General features: G+C 48.7%; 1 protein-coding gene across 1 annotated transcript in view; it reads left to right on the forward strand.

Moving 5' to 3' along the window:
* The window catches only part of DAAM2 (dishevelled associated activator of morphogenesis 2), a 979,794-nt gene that overhangs the window by 373,837 nt on the left and 591,899 nt on the right, over nucleotides 1-14,058 (forward strand). The window lies entirely within an intron of this gene.

Consider the following 14,058-nt stretch of genomic DNA (forward strand, 5'->3'; position numbering starts at 1 on the left):
TTTCCTGTTATCTCTACCTTATTTCAGGCCCTTAAAAACAAAGTCTTGATTTGAGTAAAGGCAACATCATCTAAACCAGCCTGAGCATTAAGAGTAGCATATTGGCCCGTGCCTGTGAGTTGTTCCTCAGTGGGTCCAGGGGGATCACACATAACATTTTTTCTAGCCTGTACATGCGCCTTGTTCATTTACCAGCTGTGCAATTGTAACCACTGAGAACGATCAAGAAAAGCCTTCCCCAAAGTCTTCCAGTCTATAGGAATTATCAAATTTTCTGATGAAAAAATATCAAGAAGACCAAGGATAGGGGTTCATAGTTAGAAATGGCAGCTTTCATTTCTTTTAAAAATTTAATTTGTAAGGCATTAAATTGGACATTATTGCCACCATTTGAAAACTGAGCATTAAGGAGCAAAAGAAGCACAAATAATTGGAAACAGATCCAGCTCCTTAAATAATTTTTTTAATTAAAAGTATATATAATATATAATAATACTCATATCCCCAAATATAAAGAATCCCAACATTTTTTTTTTTTTTTTTTTGAGACGGAGTCTCGCGCTGTCACCCAGGCTGGAGTGCAGTGGCCGGATCTCAGCTCACTGCAAGCTCCGCCTCCCGGGTTCACGCCATTCTCCTGCCTCCGCCTCCCGAGTAGCTGGGACTACAGGCGTCCGCCACCTCGGCCGGCTAGTTTTTTGTATTTTTTAGTAGAGACGGGGTTTCACCGTGTTAACCAGGATGGTCTCGATCTCCTGACCTCGTGATCCGCCCGTCTCGGCCTCCCAAAGTGCTGGGATTACAGGCTTGAGCCACCACGCCCGGCCAAGAATCCCAACATATTAATAGGAAAAGGCAAATAACCCAACCAAAAGTAGCAGAACAAAGAAATGACAATAAACCTATATGTCTAACATCATTACTCACTGGGAAATATGTATATTAATACCAAATTGAGAATCATTACATACACAATACAATGGTTAAAATTTAAAAACACAAAAAATATCAAGAGGTAGTTAATGTGTTAAGCAACTCGAATACTCAACTTCTGTTTGGAGTGTAAATTGGTGGAACCTATGCACCCCTATAACATAACAATTTCCTAGAAAAATTGTGTGCACATTGTTGGGGTTATTAATACTATATTAATATTAATAGTTAATATTAATGTGCTTATTTATTGACTATTGAAATACTCATAATATTTTAACAAACAATAAGATATACATATACACTGGTTTTGACATATTAAACAGGTGTTTAGTATAAATTTAAAGTATGTCTGATGTGAACAGGGCTTCAACTTTGCCAAGCAAAGGTAAAGATAAGGAAGCCGGGGGTTGGAGGCTCTGGAAAATCCTCTTTTAACAGGGCAGAAGGAAAAGAAACAGGGAAAGCTCACAAAGGTGAATTAGAAGAATATATCTGTAATATTTGTTGAAGCATTTCCATAATACACTGCATGTCAGAATTTCCCTTAGAAGAAGGAAGAGCTGGCTTTTTCTCTTCTCCCCCTTTTGCTACCCCCCCATCCTCTGTTATCCTGGCACAAATGGGCTCCATTTCAGATTTATTTTTTTCCCAAATCCTCAGATACCTTTCCTCCTGTGGCTACATTACCACACTCTGAATCAGTCTCAAGTAACTCTAATGTCTGAGTGATAGAGTTACACAAGGTCCACAATTTTAGAGGCATAATATCCCCTAACTAGAGAGCTCTAAGCAGAGCTTTTACTACCTGTAACCATTTTTTCCGATTCAGCTGCACTTTAGTCTGACACTGAAACCAGTAACAATGTTGTTCAACATGGGCAAACAATCGCTTCAAAGTCTTTTTCTTTCACTTCTACTCCCATAGACAGCAACAGTCCTTGAAACAGCCATAAATATTCTGAGGCCAGAGAGATGGAATTCCCATAAAGAAAGCTTAAGAAGGTTCCCCTTAACAATATCCGAGCCTTACCTGCTCCTAGGGGGTTCCCCTTCTTGTCCTCCCCTACTCACCCGTGCTGACCCTGCTCACTGCGCCACTTGTTGGGGTCCGTGCTGGGGGTGGTGGAGAATGAAAGAACACACAAAAGACAAAGACACACAGAGAACATGGCAGCCGCGCTCAGAGCCTCCGCCTCACTTTATTTATACTCCATAAACCCCACGTCAGCAGAAAGAATGCAATGCAAAACAAACTTTCTTTTCCCAGATGTAACCTTCTACTCAGTTCTTTGTTTCTATGCTCTTCTTTATCTGCCCGCCTTCTTGGCGCCTACGGGAGTTCATTAAAAGTTCAATTGGAGATACTGTCCTTGAGCCCTATCTATTCTCAGCATACTGTTTTCAAAGGCCCCTGCATTTTTCTATTTTTTTAGAGATGGGGCCTCAACATGTTGCCCATGCTGGTCTTGAACTCCTGGACTCAAGCTCTCCTCCCACCTCAGCCTCCCAAAGTGCTGGGGTTACAGGCATGAGCAACTACTCCTGGCCACTTTCTTCATCTCAAGAAGAAACCCTGGACCGGGCACAGTGGCTCATGCCTATAATCCCAGCACTTTGGGAGGCCGAGATGGGTGGATCACCTGAGGTTGGGAGTTCGAGACCAGCCTGACCAACATAGAGAAACCCCATCTCTACTAAAAATACACACTTAGCCGGGCATGGCGGTGCATGCCTGTAATCCCAGCTACTCGGGAGGCTGAGGCAGGATAATCACTGGAACCCAGGAGGTGGGGGTTGCGGTGAGCCAAGATCACGCCATTGCACTCCAGCCTGGGCTCGAAACTCCATCTCAACAACAACAACAACAACAAAGGAGAAACCCTGTGTTCTTTAGTTATCACTTCCCTTTTTTTTTGAGACAGGGTCTCACTCTATCGCCCAGGCTGGAGTGCAGTGGTGCAATCTCAGCTCACTGCAATCTCTGCCTCCAGGGTTCAAGGGTTCAAGGGTTCAAGTGATTCTCATGCCTCAGCCTCCCTAGTAGTTGGGATTACAGGCAGGGGCCTGCCACTACACTCGGCTGATTTTTGTAGTTTTAGTAGAAACAGGGTTTTGCCATGTTGGCCAGGCTGGTCTTGAACTCTTGACCTCAAGTGATCCGCCCACCTTGGCCTCCCAAAGTGTTGGGATTACAGGCGTGAGCCACTGCGCCCAGCCTAGTTATCACTTCCTATTCCACCCCTCTTCCCCCACCACCAGCCCTAAGCAACCACTAATTTACTTTCAGCCTCTATAGATTTCCCTGTCCGGGCCTGTTTTGGAGGTAAGATCATGTTTATGATTTGGGGCATTGTGGTAGGAACTCCTGATTTCCACCCACTATTCAATCTCTTACCTTTTCATAACATAATCTCACTATTTAGCTGGGCACTTCGTCACCTGCTAAGGGACTACATTTCCCAGTTTCCACTGAAGGGAGATGTGACCATGCTACTAAGTTCTAGCCAATGAAATGTAAGAAACTGTTGCACTGGTTCTTTAGTAAAGAAATCTCCTTAATAGGGTGTGGAGTGTGGAGTGTGCTCTTCTCCTCTTCTTCCTTCTTCCTTTCTGACTGAATGCAGACCAAATGGCTGGAGCTCAAGCAGCCATCCTCAACCATGAGATGATGCAGAAGGGGATGATGCTGACTGCATAGCTCCAGGAGCTCAAAGGAGACATCTGATTCAGAGATAACAATTTGAGAGATACCGAGCTGTAGTTGGTTGTTGAAATCTTGGCAGGGTACTTCATGACTTAGGCAGCAAACAGAGAATGAGAAAAGAAGATGGCCTAAGGCTGAGCCTTGAGGAAAGCCAAGGTTTACAGAAGATGAGCTTGCAATGGAGATTCCAAAGGGCTCCAGCCTCCACCGGCCATATTATGGGGTCTCTAGTGTCTCCGTCTGCAACTCCCTTATGTGTAACTATCAAGATTCTTAGAGATTTACCCACCACTAAAGGCTAAGTGCTGAGTTTCAGCACCAGGGAGAACTGGAGCTATATAGCCCAAATATGTCCACAAATCTCATGGTCATAGGTCACTACTGCAAACTGGTGCAACACATTCCTCTCCCTGAATATCTCAAAGGATTTATGCAAATTGATCTGCCTCTTCCCCTAAGCTCAGAACAATGGATGCCTCGTTGCCCAACATTTGAGTAACTAAATGCTCTCCAGAAGTGACCCTTTGCTGGACAAGGAAGGACAGTTGTCTTCCATTTCAGGAAGGAAGGAAGAAAGGAAGAAGGGAAAGAAGGAGAGAGAAAGGAAGACAGGTGTGGCCAGGTAGGCAGAAATCCAGGAGACCCGCAGACACACAGATGCCAAGCTGCTGAGAGGGGCAAGTAAGGTGAGGTTGGAAAGTGTCCCCTGGACTTTGTAACATGGAAGTCTGCCCTCGCAGAGATGTTTTGGGGTCAGACTTGGTGCTGGAGTGGGCGAGGAGTGTGGCCAGGCGAGGAAGCAGGGTCAGAGGCTGTCTTTGGAGGCACTGTCGGGTGGTGTGAACACCCAGGGCTTACAAGTCAGGCTGGAGGCTGGCTTGAATGCTGGCCCTAGCACCACCATCTCACTGAAATGAGTTAACATTTCCAGGGACATGGTAGGTGTTGAGAAAGCAGTAGTTTCATTTCTCTCCCTGTTTCCCGCTAAGGGTACCCACGGGCAGTTCCATTCTGTGGGCGTTGGTTACTGTGGGCCAAAATGAAATGTCCAGTGGCACCATGTCTTTCTATCTTCCTCTAGCAGGTCAGTCCACAAATGTCCTTGTGGCTATCGGAGAAAGGGAAAAAGAGAGAGACTGAGAATAAACAAGTCAATGTCACAAATACTTTCAAGCCCCATTGGCTAAAGCAAATCCCATGGCCAAGCCCATACAGTCTGAGTGAGAAGTCACATGGCAAAGGGTAGGGATCTTGGGAGGGATGAAGAACTGGGGCTTTCTTTAATCTACCATGGCAAAGTACTGTAGGGGCTGAGGGAAAGTTCCCCTAGGCCCACTGAAGGTTCGCTGAAAAATCAACTCATAAAAGGTGGATTAATTGGAGCAAAGGCATACAAATTTACTTACCATATATACCCAGGAGTTTTCAGAATGAAGACCCAGGCTCCCAATGGGGTACAGAAGCTTGTGTACCATCTTGAGTTTACAGAGAGAATGGAGGCTTGGATCCTGTCAAAACATGTTTATGGGAGTGGGGAGAAGAGGAATTCTGTTAAGGGGGAATAAATGATTGCTAGGGAGACTTCAATGGTCTTGAAGAACATGCAAGGGTCTGGGACAAAGTCCACTGCCTGAAGAGCAGACAAGGGCTTGTGACAAAAGCCTATCCAGGTTTGTTGACAGACTTTGGTCTTCCTTCCTGCGAAATGGGTTCAGTTAATGAAAACTCAAGAAGGGACTGGAGGTAATTGTTTTCTTCTTCGGGAGGTCCAGACTTTAGGCAGACAAAGAACTTCAGAGAATCACATTTGCATTCCTACAACAGGAAGAAAGAAGGGCTGAAATGGTATGGATGCCCCTCCCTTTAAGGACAATCCCCAGTGTTTGTACACACAACTGCTGACTACATCCTGTTGTAAAAGCTGTGCCCATTCTCCCCTCCTTACATAGTCATAGCATTTAATAATAGCATTAACTGGTCATAGAGCAGCTCAACTGATGACTGCATTTTATAGCCTCCTGTAGAGCTAGATGTGGTCATGTGACTAAGTTCTAGCCTGTAGAATGTGAATAGATATCATATTTACAGCTACTATTTGTGACCTCCCAGGGAAGAAATATGATCTTCCTTTCCCTTTCCCCCTGTCTGGGATGTGGGTGTGATGGCAGGAGTGGCAGCAGCCATCCTACATGATGAGATGAAGGTTTTATATTGAGAATGATAGACCAACAAGATACAAGAGCCATACACTCTTATGCTACATTAGAAACAAATTCATTTCTCTTTTACTTAGGCTGCTACTATTTTGGGTGTCTCTGGTTTTAGTAGCCAAACCAATATCCCATCTAATACACAACCCGTCAGTCACTACTTATCATAAGGTGACACTGCCTCAAGGGAGCCTGGGAAATGTGATCTTTATTCTGGGAAGCCATGTGCCCAGCTGATGACTGGGGGGAACATCATTAATGAGGAAGCACACATACCCAAGCAAAACCCCAGTCCCAGCCACTGAAGGAATAATAGCAACAGTCACTGTGGGTACTTATGGGGGGCTGGGCACTGTGCTGGCCACTTCACCTCCATGTCCTCATTGAATCTGCACAGCTACTCTGAGGACAAGTATTAGAATCTCAATTTTAAAAATAGGGAGACCGGCCAGGTGTGGTGGCTCACGCCTGTAATCTCAGCACTCTGGGAGGCTGAGGTGGGCAGATCACCTGAGGTTGGGAGTTCAAGACCAGCCTGGCTAAAATGGAGAAACCCCGTCTCTACTAAAAATACAAAAATTAGCCAGATGTGGTGGTGCATGCCTGTAATCCCAGCTACTTGGGAGGCCGAGGCAGGAGAATCACTTGAACCCGGAAGGCGGAGGTTGCAGTGAGCAGAGATCATGCCATTGCACTCACTCCAGCCTGGGCAACAGAGAGAATCTCCGTCACAAAAAAAAAAAAAAAAAAAAAAGTAAGGAGACGGAGGCCCAAGAGTTTAAGAGACTGACCACGGTCACACAGCTCCTAGGAGTGGAACTGGGATTCAGAGAGGTTGGTCTAGGTCTGTTTATCTCCTAAACGAATGGTTCTCCAAACATGCTTCCTGGGCCAGCAGGATCAGCATGAAAACTTGTTAGAAAAGCAAATTACCTTAGAAATCAGATACTTGGGGTGGGGCCAGTGACGTGCGATTGAATAAGCCCTCCAAGTGATACAGGTGCATACTCAGCTTGAGAGCCACTGCTCCAAGCCAAACCGAAAAATGGTGCACATGACTTCATCTCCTCTCTCCCCAGACAAACCCAACCAAGAAGAATAATCTAACCATGACCAGATCTAGACCTTGGTTCACTGCCGGCCCCGCCCTGGAACTTAGCTTAACTTAAACAAGCAGGGTCTCCTCTGGGTTGGATGAGACCTCCCTCCTCCCTACCAGGGGTAGGCAGAGAGATCATGGCCCCAGGCCCCAGATGGAGTTCTGGGGTGAAAACAGGAGATTCACACAATCTTGGAATCAAGGCCTTTGGGCATCTATTTCCTGTTGGATGCATGAATTTTGGGTGTCACTCATATTCTCTCTCTCTCCTTCTCCCTCCCTCCATTCTCCCAGTCCCAGGACACTACTGCCCAAGCATAGTTGGTTTCGAGGCAGTGGGAGTTTGTGACATAGGCTTGGGTGGGATGGGGAGTTTGGTCATTTCTGCTTCCTTCCCCGGGCAGGAGGTGATGACATGATGACTCAGGTTTATTGATGTCTGAGGCAGACCATTTTCTGAGCTCTTTCCATGCATTAACACGTTTATCCTAGCAACCCTGTGTGGGAGGTACTATTACCATCCCCAAGTTAGAGGTGGATAAACCGAGGCACCAACAGGTTAAGCACCTTTCCACAGTCTGTCACACAGCAGCGAGTGGAGGAGCTGAGCTCTGAACATAACATGGCTCTATTGTCTGTGCTCTTAGCCGCTGAGCTTTTTAGCCTCTAAATAATAGCTAATGCATTCATCGTTTTTTTTTTTTTTTTTTAACATTCCAGGTACTGTTGTAATTGCTTTACATATTTAAAAAAGTCGGGGAGTGGTATTCTTACCATCACAAGAAGTTAGGAATTTCCAGCAGAGCTTTGGCATTGGTGGATCAAACATTTGTGGTTTGGGTTACTTTTTAGTGGCTTGTGTGTGCCTGTGTGTGTGTGTGTGTGTGTGTGTGTGTGCATGCAAGCATCTCACCAGGAGAAGTGGGGAAGGCGAGGCCAGAGGTTGTCGCTCTCCCTGTGGTGTCGTGTTCTAAAACGAGCCCACACATCACACTTGTGGTTCCTGGGGAAAAAAATAAAATAATCTCCACTACCAGTCAAAACAACAATATTTGTGCAGCTCCGGTAATAACCGCTGGAAACCTCCTCCCTTCTGGCTTGCGGACAGTGCCTTGCCCTCAGCTCACTCTTACTCCCAGGCTCCCTGCAGACTTCTTCCCACGAAGCTCATGTTCTTGGGCTCACAGTGGTCTCCTGGTGGCTCACCTGTCCTCAAAGTGTTCCAGATGGCTTTGGCCTCCACTTTGGGTAGGACTCAGGACTTGAGAACGCAATGCCACCATGTCATTGGTCTCTCTTCATTTGACCTGTGTGATGCCAGACTCCGTGGTTCTCCTTCTACCCCTGTGATGGAGTGTTCTGTGTCTCTTCTTCTTCCCCAAGTTCAATTGTTTCCTTCTCTTTCTTCCTTTCTTTTCCATTTCCCTTTCCCTTTCCTTCCCTTCTCTTCCCTGTCTTTGGCACTCCTTCTGTCCCGCCTCATTCCAACTCCACTGCCTAGCTCTTGAGGTTTTTCTACCTGGCCTACCCTCCCTCCTCTCTACCTGCTGATCAGGGACCAGTTCAGGTCCTCATACCTTGATCCAGCATTTCCTGATGCCTCCAGGCTGACTGTATCACCTCCCCTTCTGACCACCTATGGCTCTCCAGCACTGAGTCAGCCCCACTAGCTCAAGCATTGGAACATTTGAATCACTCTCAACTTGGCATTCATTTAAACATTTATTGTGCACCCACCATTACAAGGCCTCCCTTCTCCTCTACATGAAAAACTCCTACACATACTTCAAAGCTCACCCAGATGTAACCTCCTCCTGCCGTGGCTTCCCTCTTCCATAGCTGAGTGGGTGTTCCTGTCTGCCCTCATGCCTCCTGTATGTCACAGGAATGGTTGACACATATGTACCAGATGCTGACAGTGTCCTGCCTGCTCTGCACCCACCATGCTCATGTACGTGGCAGGTTTCCAATACACAAATGCTGGGGAGTTAACACCATCTTACTCCAAGTGATGAGGAATGGGATTTGGGGAATATAAGCCCCAGCCTTTCTACCCCTCAGAGCGGACAACCATAAGCCATGCTCTATGCAGGCTTGCAGAGGTCTCCAGTGGTAAGGAGCGCACCTGCCCACAGCAGTCACCTGCTCATTAATGCTGTCTGCATTGCTTCCCTTGTCTTCTCTTGTTTTAATTCCATGCTTCTTGGAATCACTTCCCAAATAAACTATTTGCAGCCAGATCCTGTCCCGGGATCTGCTTCTGGGGAATTCAAATGGAGAAGACAAATCGTATAGAACTTGCACTGTGCCAGACACTAGTTCTTGATTTACATTAACTCATTTCATCCACACAACAGCTTTCCATATAAGGCAGATACTGCTATTAACATTTCTACTTCATATTTGAGGAAACTGAGGCATAAGGAGGCTCAGTGGGAGGCACAAGTGTCCCACTTTTCCTGGAAATAAGGGGGTTCCTTGGAGATGGTACTTTCTCAGGACAGTGGGAGGATGATAGGAAAGATGAAATGAGTTGGTCACCCAAGGTGAAGTGATTTGCCAAGGTCACACAGGAGTGGGGGTGGCAGGCCTGGGACTGAACCTGGGCCCACCAGCACAACAAGGACTGCACTGCTTGGTGGGGACTTTTACATGAATTTGCTTCCCTATTAGATGGCAGGGATCGTGTTTTATCCATTTCTGTGTCTCTAAGTTTTGCACTGAGGTGTTAGACATTGGGGATATAGGGAATAGATGAGTTAAACACAGCCCCTGCACCTAGGGAGCACCTAGTCAGACGGGGGAGGCACTGTTTCTGATGCCGTGAAGCCCCCAGTCTGATGAAGGAGTTCCTTGTGGGGAACATGGTCTGTCCCTTCCTGCCCAACTTCTCTGCAGGACTGACAACACAGCTTGAGGGAGCTTCTGTTCCTTTCCTTGTTTCACTGTCCCCACAGGCAAGGGTGACAGGGTCTTCCTGGCCTCCTGCCTGGGTCTCTACCCTCTTGCCATCACTCAGAGCAAGTCACTCCCTAGGCAAGGTGGCTGAATTGATTCTTCCATGGTTTTAATTCAGTACTTTGAGCCCCACTCCCCCAGCGGGCTGCAGGGAAAGAGTAAAAGATTGATGAACTGGGTGTCGGGATCAGTCCTGTCCTTGCTGGGCACAGATGGCACTTTCCAAGGGCCCGTTGAAGAGCATGTAATGAAGAAACTATGTGTGGAGTGTGGGCAGGTCCATGTGCGTGAGACAGTAGGACTCCCAGGGATCAGCCACAGCGGGGAGTCAGTACTACCCTGGGGCCGAAGGACAAGGGTGATGCTATGACTTCACCCAGCTGATGCCATGACCCTGGGAGCGCAGTCACTCCCAAAGCCAGGGCCCGCAGCGAGAGGGCTCACACAACCCTAACTTCTCTCTCCTCCTATCTTCCATCATGGCCCCTCTCAGGCCTGATCAAACTGGACGTTAAAGACGGAAGGAGCCTGGTGACCCAGCGCATGGAGTTCAGGGGTTCAGAGAAAGTCAGAATGTGGATGGAGAGAGGGAGCCAAGACAGAGTAACAACTAGAGAGTGGTGCTGAGGACTCACGCCCACCCCTCTGCTCTGGGCCCAAGCCCCCAGGCCAATAGCCTGACCCTGAGAGGCCTCGGCCAGTGGGCTGGTTGGGAGCTGCCCCCTCCAAAACAGAGCTTTGAAAAATATATTCCTTCCATCCCCACATCATTTCCTGACCCTCCCAAGTCCACTGGAGGCTAAAAGGCAGGCAGGTCCAAGAGGACTTCTTGGAGGAAAAGGTACAGTTGAGCTTCATAAGCTTCCTGATGAAAAAGGGCAAAGGAGGAGAAACTTGAGACCAAGAGGAAGAAAAGAAGGAGGGGCACAAATATTTTTGAGCCCTATTAAGTATAAGGTAGGAAATGGATGCTCTCTCATCTGTTACCAACTCCCCCACCTCCCTTCCTCCACACTTATCAAAACAATCCTGAGGCTGGTATCAGGATTTTCATTTTATGGATGGGGAGACTGAGGCTCAGAGAGGTTATGTGACTTCTCAGATGTCACACAGCAAGGGGTAGAGTCAGAATATAGACATACATCTACCTGAGTCCAGGAAAGAATACATGAGGGTCTATAAAGATGCGGAAAGGTTGGAGTGTGGGCAAAAGCTGAACAGGGTCCTAAACCCATGGGGAAGCAGGGGGCAGAGGGTTCCGTCTGCGGCTCTTGGGAGGGGTCTGGATGGTTTTGCATTCACGCTTCTGGACGATGTGCTGGTGGGGTGTAGGGAGTGGGTCACAGGGTGGGAGGTACCCAACTCTGGTTGCTTTTCGTGCTGCCAGGCTGTGGGCTGATGCGGGGTCCCGGACAGGTTGAGAGAGGTTTTGTGATTGGAGTGGGGCAGGGACTGAAAAGCTTGGGGAAAGTCCCCAGGGATGGGCTGAGAAGACCTTGGGGAAGGGTGGGGCTCTCTCCTTGGCCCCAAAGGATGATTTTAGTTGGGGGTGAGTTTTGGCAGGTAAGGGGCAAAGGAGGGTCGGGAGATGCAGGATCCAGCCGTGTCTCCTGGGGATTGGGAGAGAGCATCGGTGAGGCTGGAGGCTGGGAGCAGCACTGTGTGTGGGTGGCTGGGGGACAGACAGTGGAAGGGGAGGCCTGGGGACCTGGTCTCCCCCTCCCTGGGGATACCCAGTGTGGGTGGAGACCAGCACTGTGTGTGGTTTAGGGAGGGTGGAGGAAGGGGGGCCAGTGGGGCCTACTTCAGGGCAGCACACTCCAGGCCTGGAGCCCAGGGGTGCGGCTGGGTGAGGTAAGGGCCGATGGAACTGGAGATGGGAGTCTCAGCGTAGCTGTCGTCCCCGATGTGAAGGTCCTCTGGCTTCCAGGGAGTCAAGTCCTTTTGTCTGGTCTGGCCCTTCCCCCAGCCAGGCCTTCAGCATTGGCGAGGCCATGAGGGAGGGGCTCAGGGCCTGGGGAATTTTGTGCAGATTTTCTCTTTTCTTTGCCTCCAGATCCTGTGAGTGTGTGCGTACGTTATCTGAGAGAGAGAGAGACAGATACGGAGACAAGAGAAAGAGAGACTTCCTTCCTCGTATCCAAATGCTAAACACAGGCCCAGGAGGATTGAGATGGGTGGGGTTGGAAACTGCTCTTCTGAAACATGTTTATTAAAACAATCCAGTCCAAGGCTGAAGGAGTAGAAGTAGTAAGACGCAGACTCCCCGATGCCAGCCCTCTTTTACAGGTGAGGAAACTGAGGCACAGAAAGGGGAGTGGCTGGTCGAGATCACACAGGGCTTAAAGGAAGAAAGTCCCTGCCACCCAGGCAAGGGGAATTTATCCCTTGCAGAGGGCCAGCGGCAACTCCTGTGACAACCCACAGGAACGGGTGGCTACGTAGCTTTGGCCTTAACATCCACTGAGGACCTGTTTCCCCATGATCAAACAGCATTACAAATAATAGTTCTTTTCTTATAGAGTTGATAGGAGGAGTAAATCACTTACTACAAGTAAAGAGTTTAGAACAGTGCCTGGCACATAATAAGCATTTAATAAATGCTAACAATAAATAATAACAACAATAATAAATAATGATGATAAGGATAAAAGATGCCGCTGTTTTAAAGTGGACTACCCAGTGATGTTGAATCTGATCTTGCCTCACCGGTCAGAGAGGGCGGAGAGAGGTGGCCCCTGGGGCCAGAGGTCTGCCTGCTCCTGGCATGGTGGGACCCGCAGTGGTCAGTCCCTGGGCCCTACATTTGCACACTGGACACTCACTTCCCAGTTTCCGCCTTGAGGCTCCCTGTGAGTCACACATGTCCACTTGCCTTATCCTGGCCAGCAGAGCAATACTATCAGCCTGGGAGCCCCCCAAGGGCAGGGCCCCATCCTGCGTCACCACTTGCTCAGCCCGCCTGCCTGGCCAGCTCTGAGAGGGGGTCAGCCAAGGCGCTGCCTGCCTTATAGCCACCGGGCCCCAGAGCATCTGCTTTCCTCCTGTTCTTGTCCACTCAGCCTGGCTAGGAATGATGATGACAGCTGACATGCACGTGGCGCCTCCTCAAGGCTGACATACACACTTCTCAGGCCTTTGGGTGCACAGTCACTCGTCTCGTTTCTGCAGATCGAAGCTGCTCTTATCTCCATTTTGCAGAGGAAACAAATTGCAGATGCAAGATTTGCCCAGGGTCACAGAGCTGGCAAGTGGTGGAACCAGGATTTCAACACAGGCAGGCTGGTTCCAAACTCAGCACCCTTAAGGGCCACGCTCTGAGAGCAGCCCTTTCTCTCCTCCTCCAGGCTTTGGGTGACCTGGCTGAGGTGGCGAGAAGCAAGCAGTTCCTTACTGCAGACTGTGCAACAGCTTTCTTGGGCTGTCTCCCTCATGTTGTCATCACTCCTACCTTCCCTCCCTCGTGCTTGTGGCCTCACTGTCCATTCTGTTCTGTGGTTTCTGAACTGAGGTCTGATACTCTGTTTTTGTACATTTCCCACATCCAGACCTCTCCAGGTGGCTCCCAACATGACTTCTTAACACCTGTCCCTACCCTATTCACCTTTGTCCCCTCCCCACTCCCCCTCCCACCTCCTGGGTGTTGACTTCAGAGTTCCAGCTATTCTTTTCATTGGCTGAGAAGCAGACAAAGAACTGGTCAAGAATGAGCCTTCCTCTGGGCACCCCAGCAGCCCAGGTTGGTTCCTTCTGGGGCAAGCATTTCTGAGCATGAGGGTGGGTGTGGGCACGGGAGTGAAGGCTTTGTGGGAGAATCCAGTGGGGCCAGGCATGAGGACAAAGAGGTCTGAGGTGAGATCGAGTTGGGACCACAGTGACTAAGCCAATACACTGGCCTGCTCCTTGCTCCCAGGAGGAACAGTTTTGAATTGCTAGGTCCTCCTTCTGGAGCGTGTTAAGCACAAAGCATGCCACTTCCACACTTCGGCAATCTCTTCCTCCCCTCCGTTTTCCTCTGTCCAGCCTGTGGGCCTTAGGAAGTGGGCATAGGCCCTGTTGTTTACTCTCTGGTGCTGCCCCTGGGTCTGGCCTTTGTCCACGCGAGGCCAGGATGGATGGCCCAAGTGAGATGGTGTAACGGCCTTTACTCC

This window comes from Macaca thibetana, chromosome 4, assembly GCF_024542745.1.
Source record: "Macaca thibetana thibetana isolate TM-01 chromosome 4, ASM2454274v1, whole genome shotgun sequence".
NCBI classification, from domain to species: Eukaryota; Metazoa; Chordata; class Mammalia; order Primates; family Cercopithecidae; genus Macaca; species Macaca thibetana.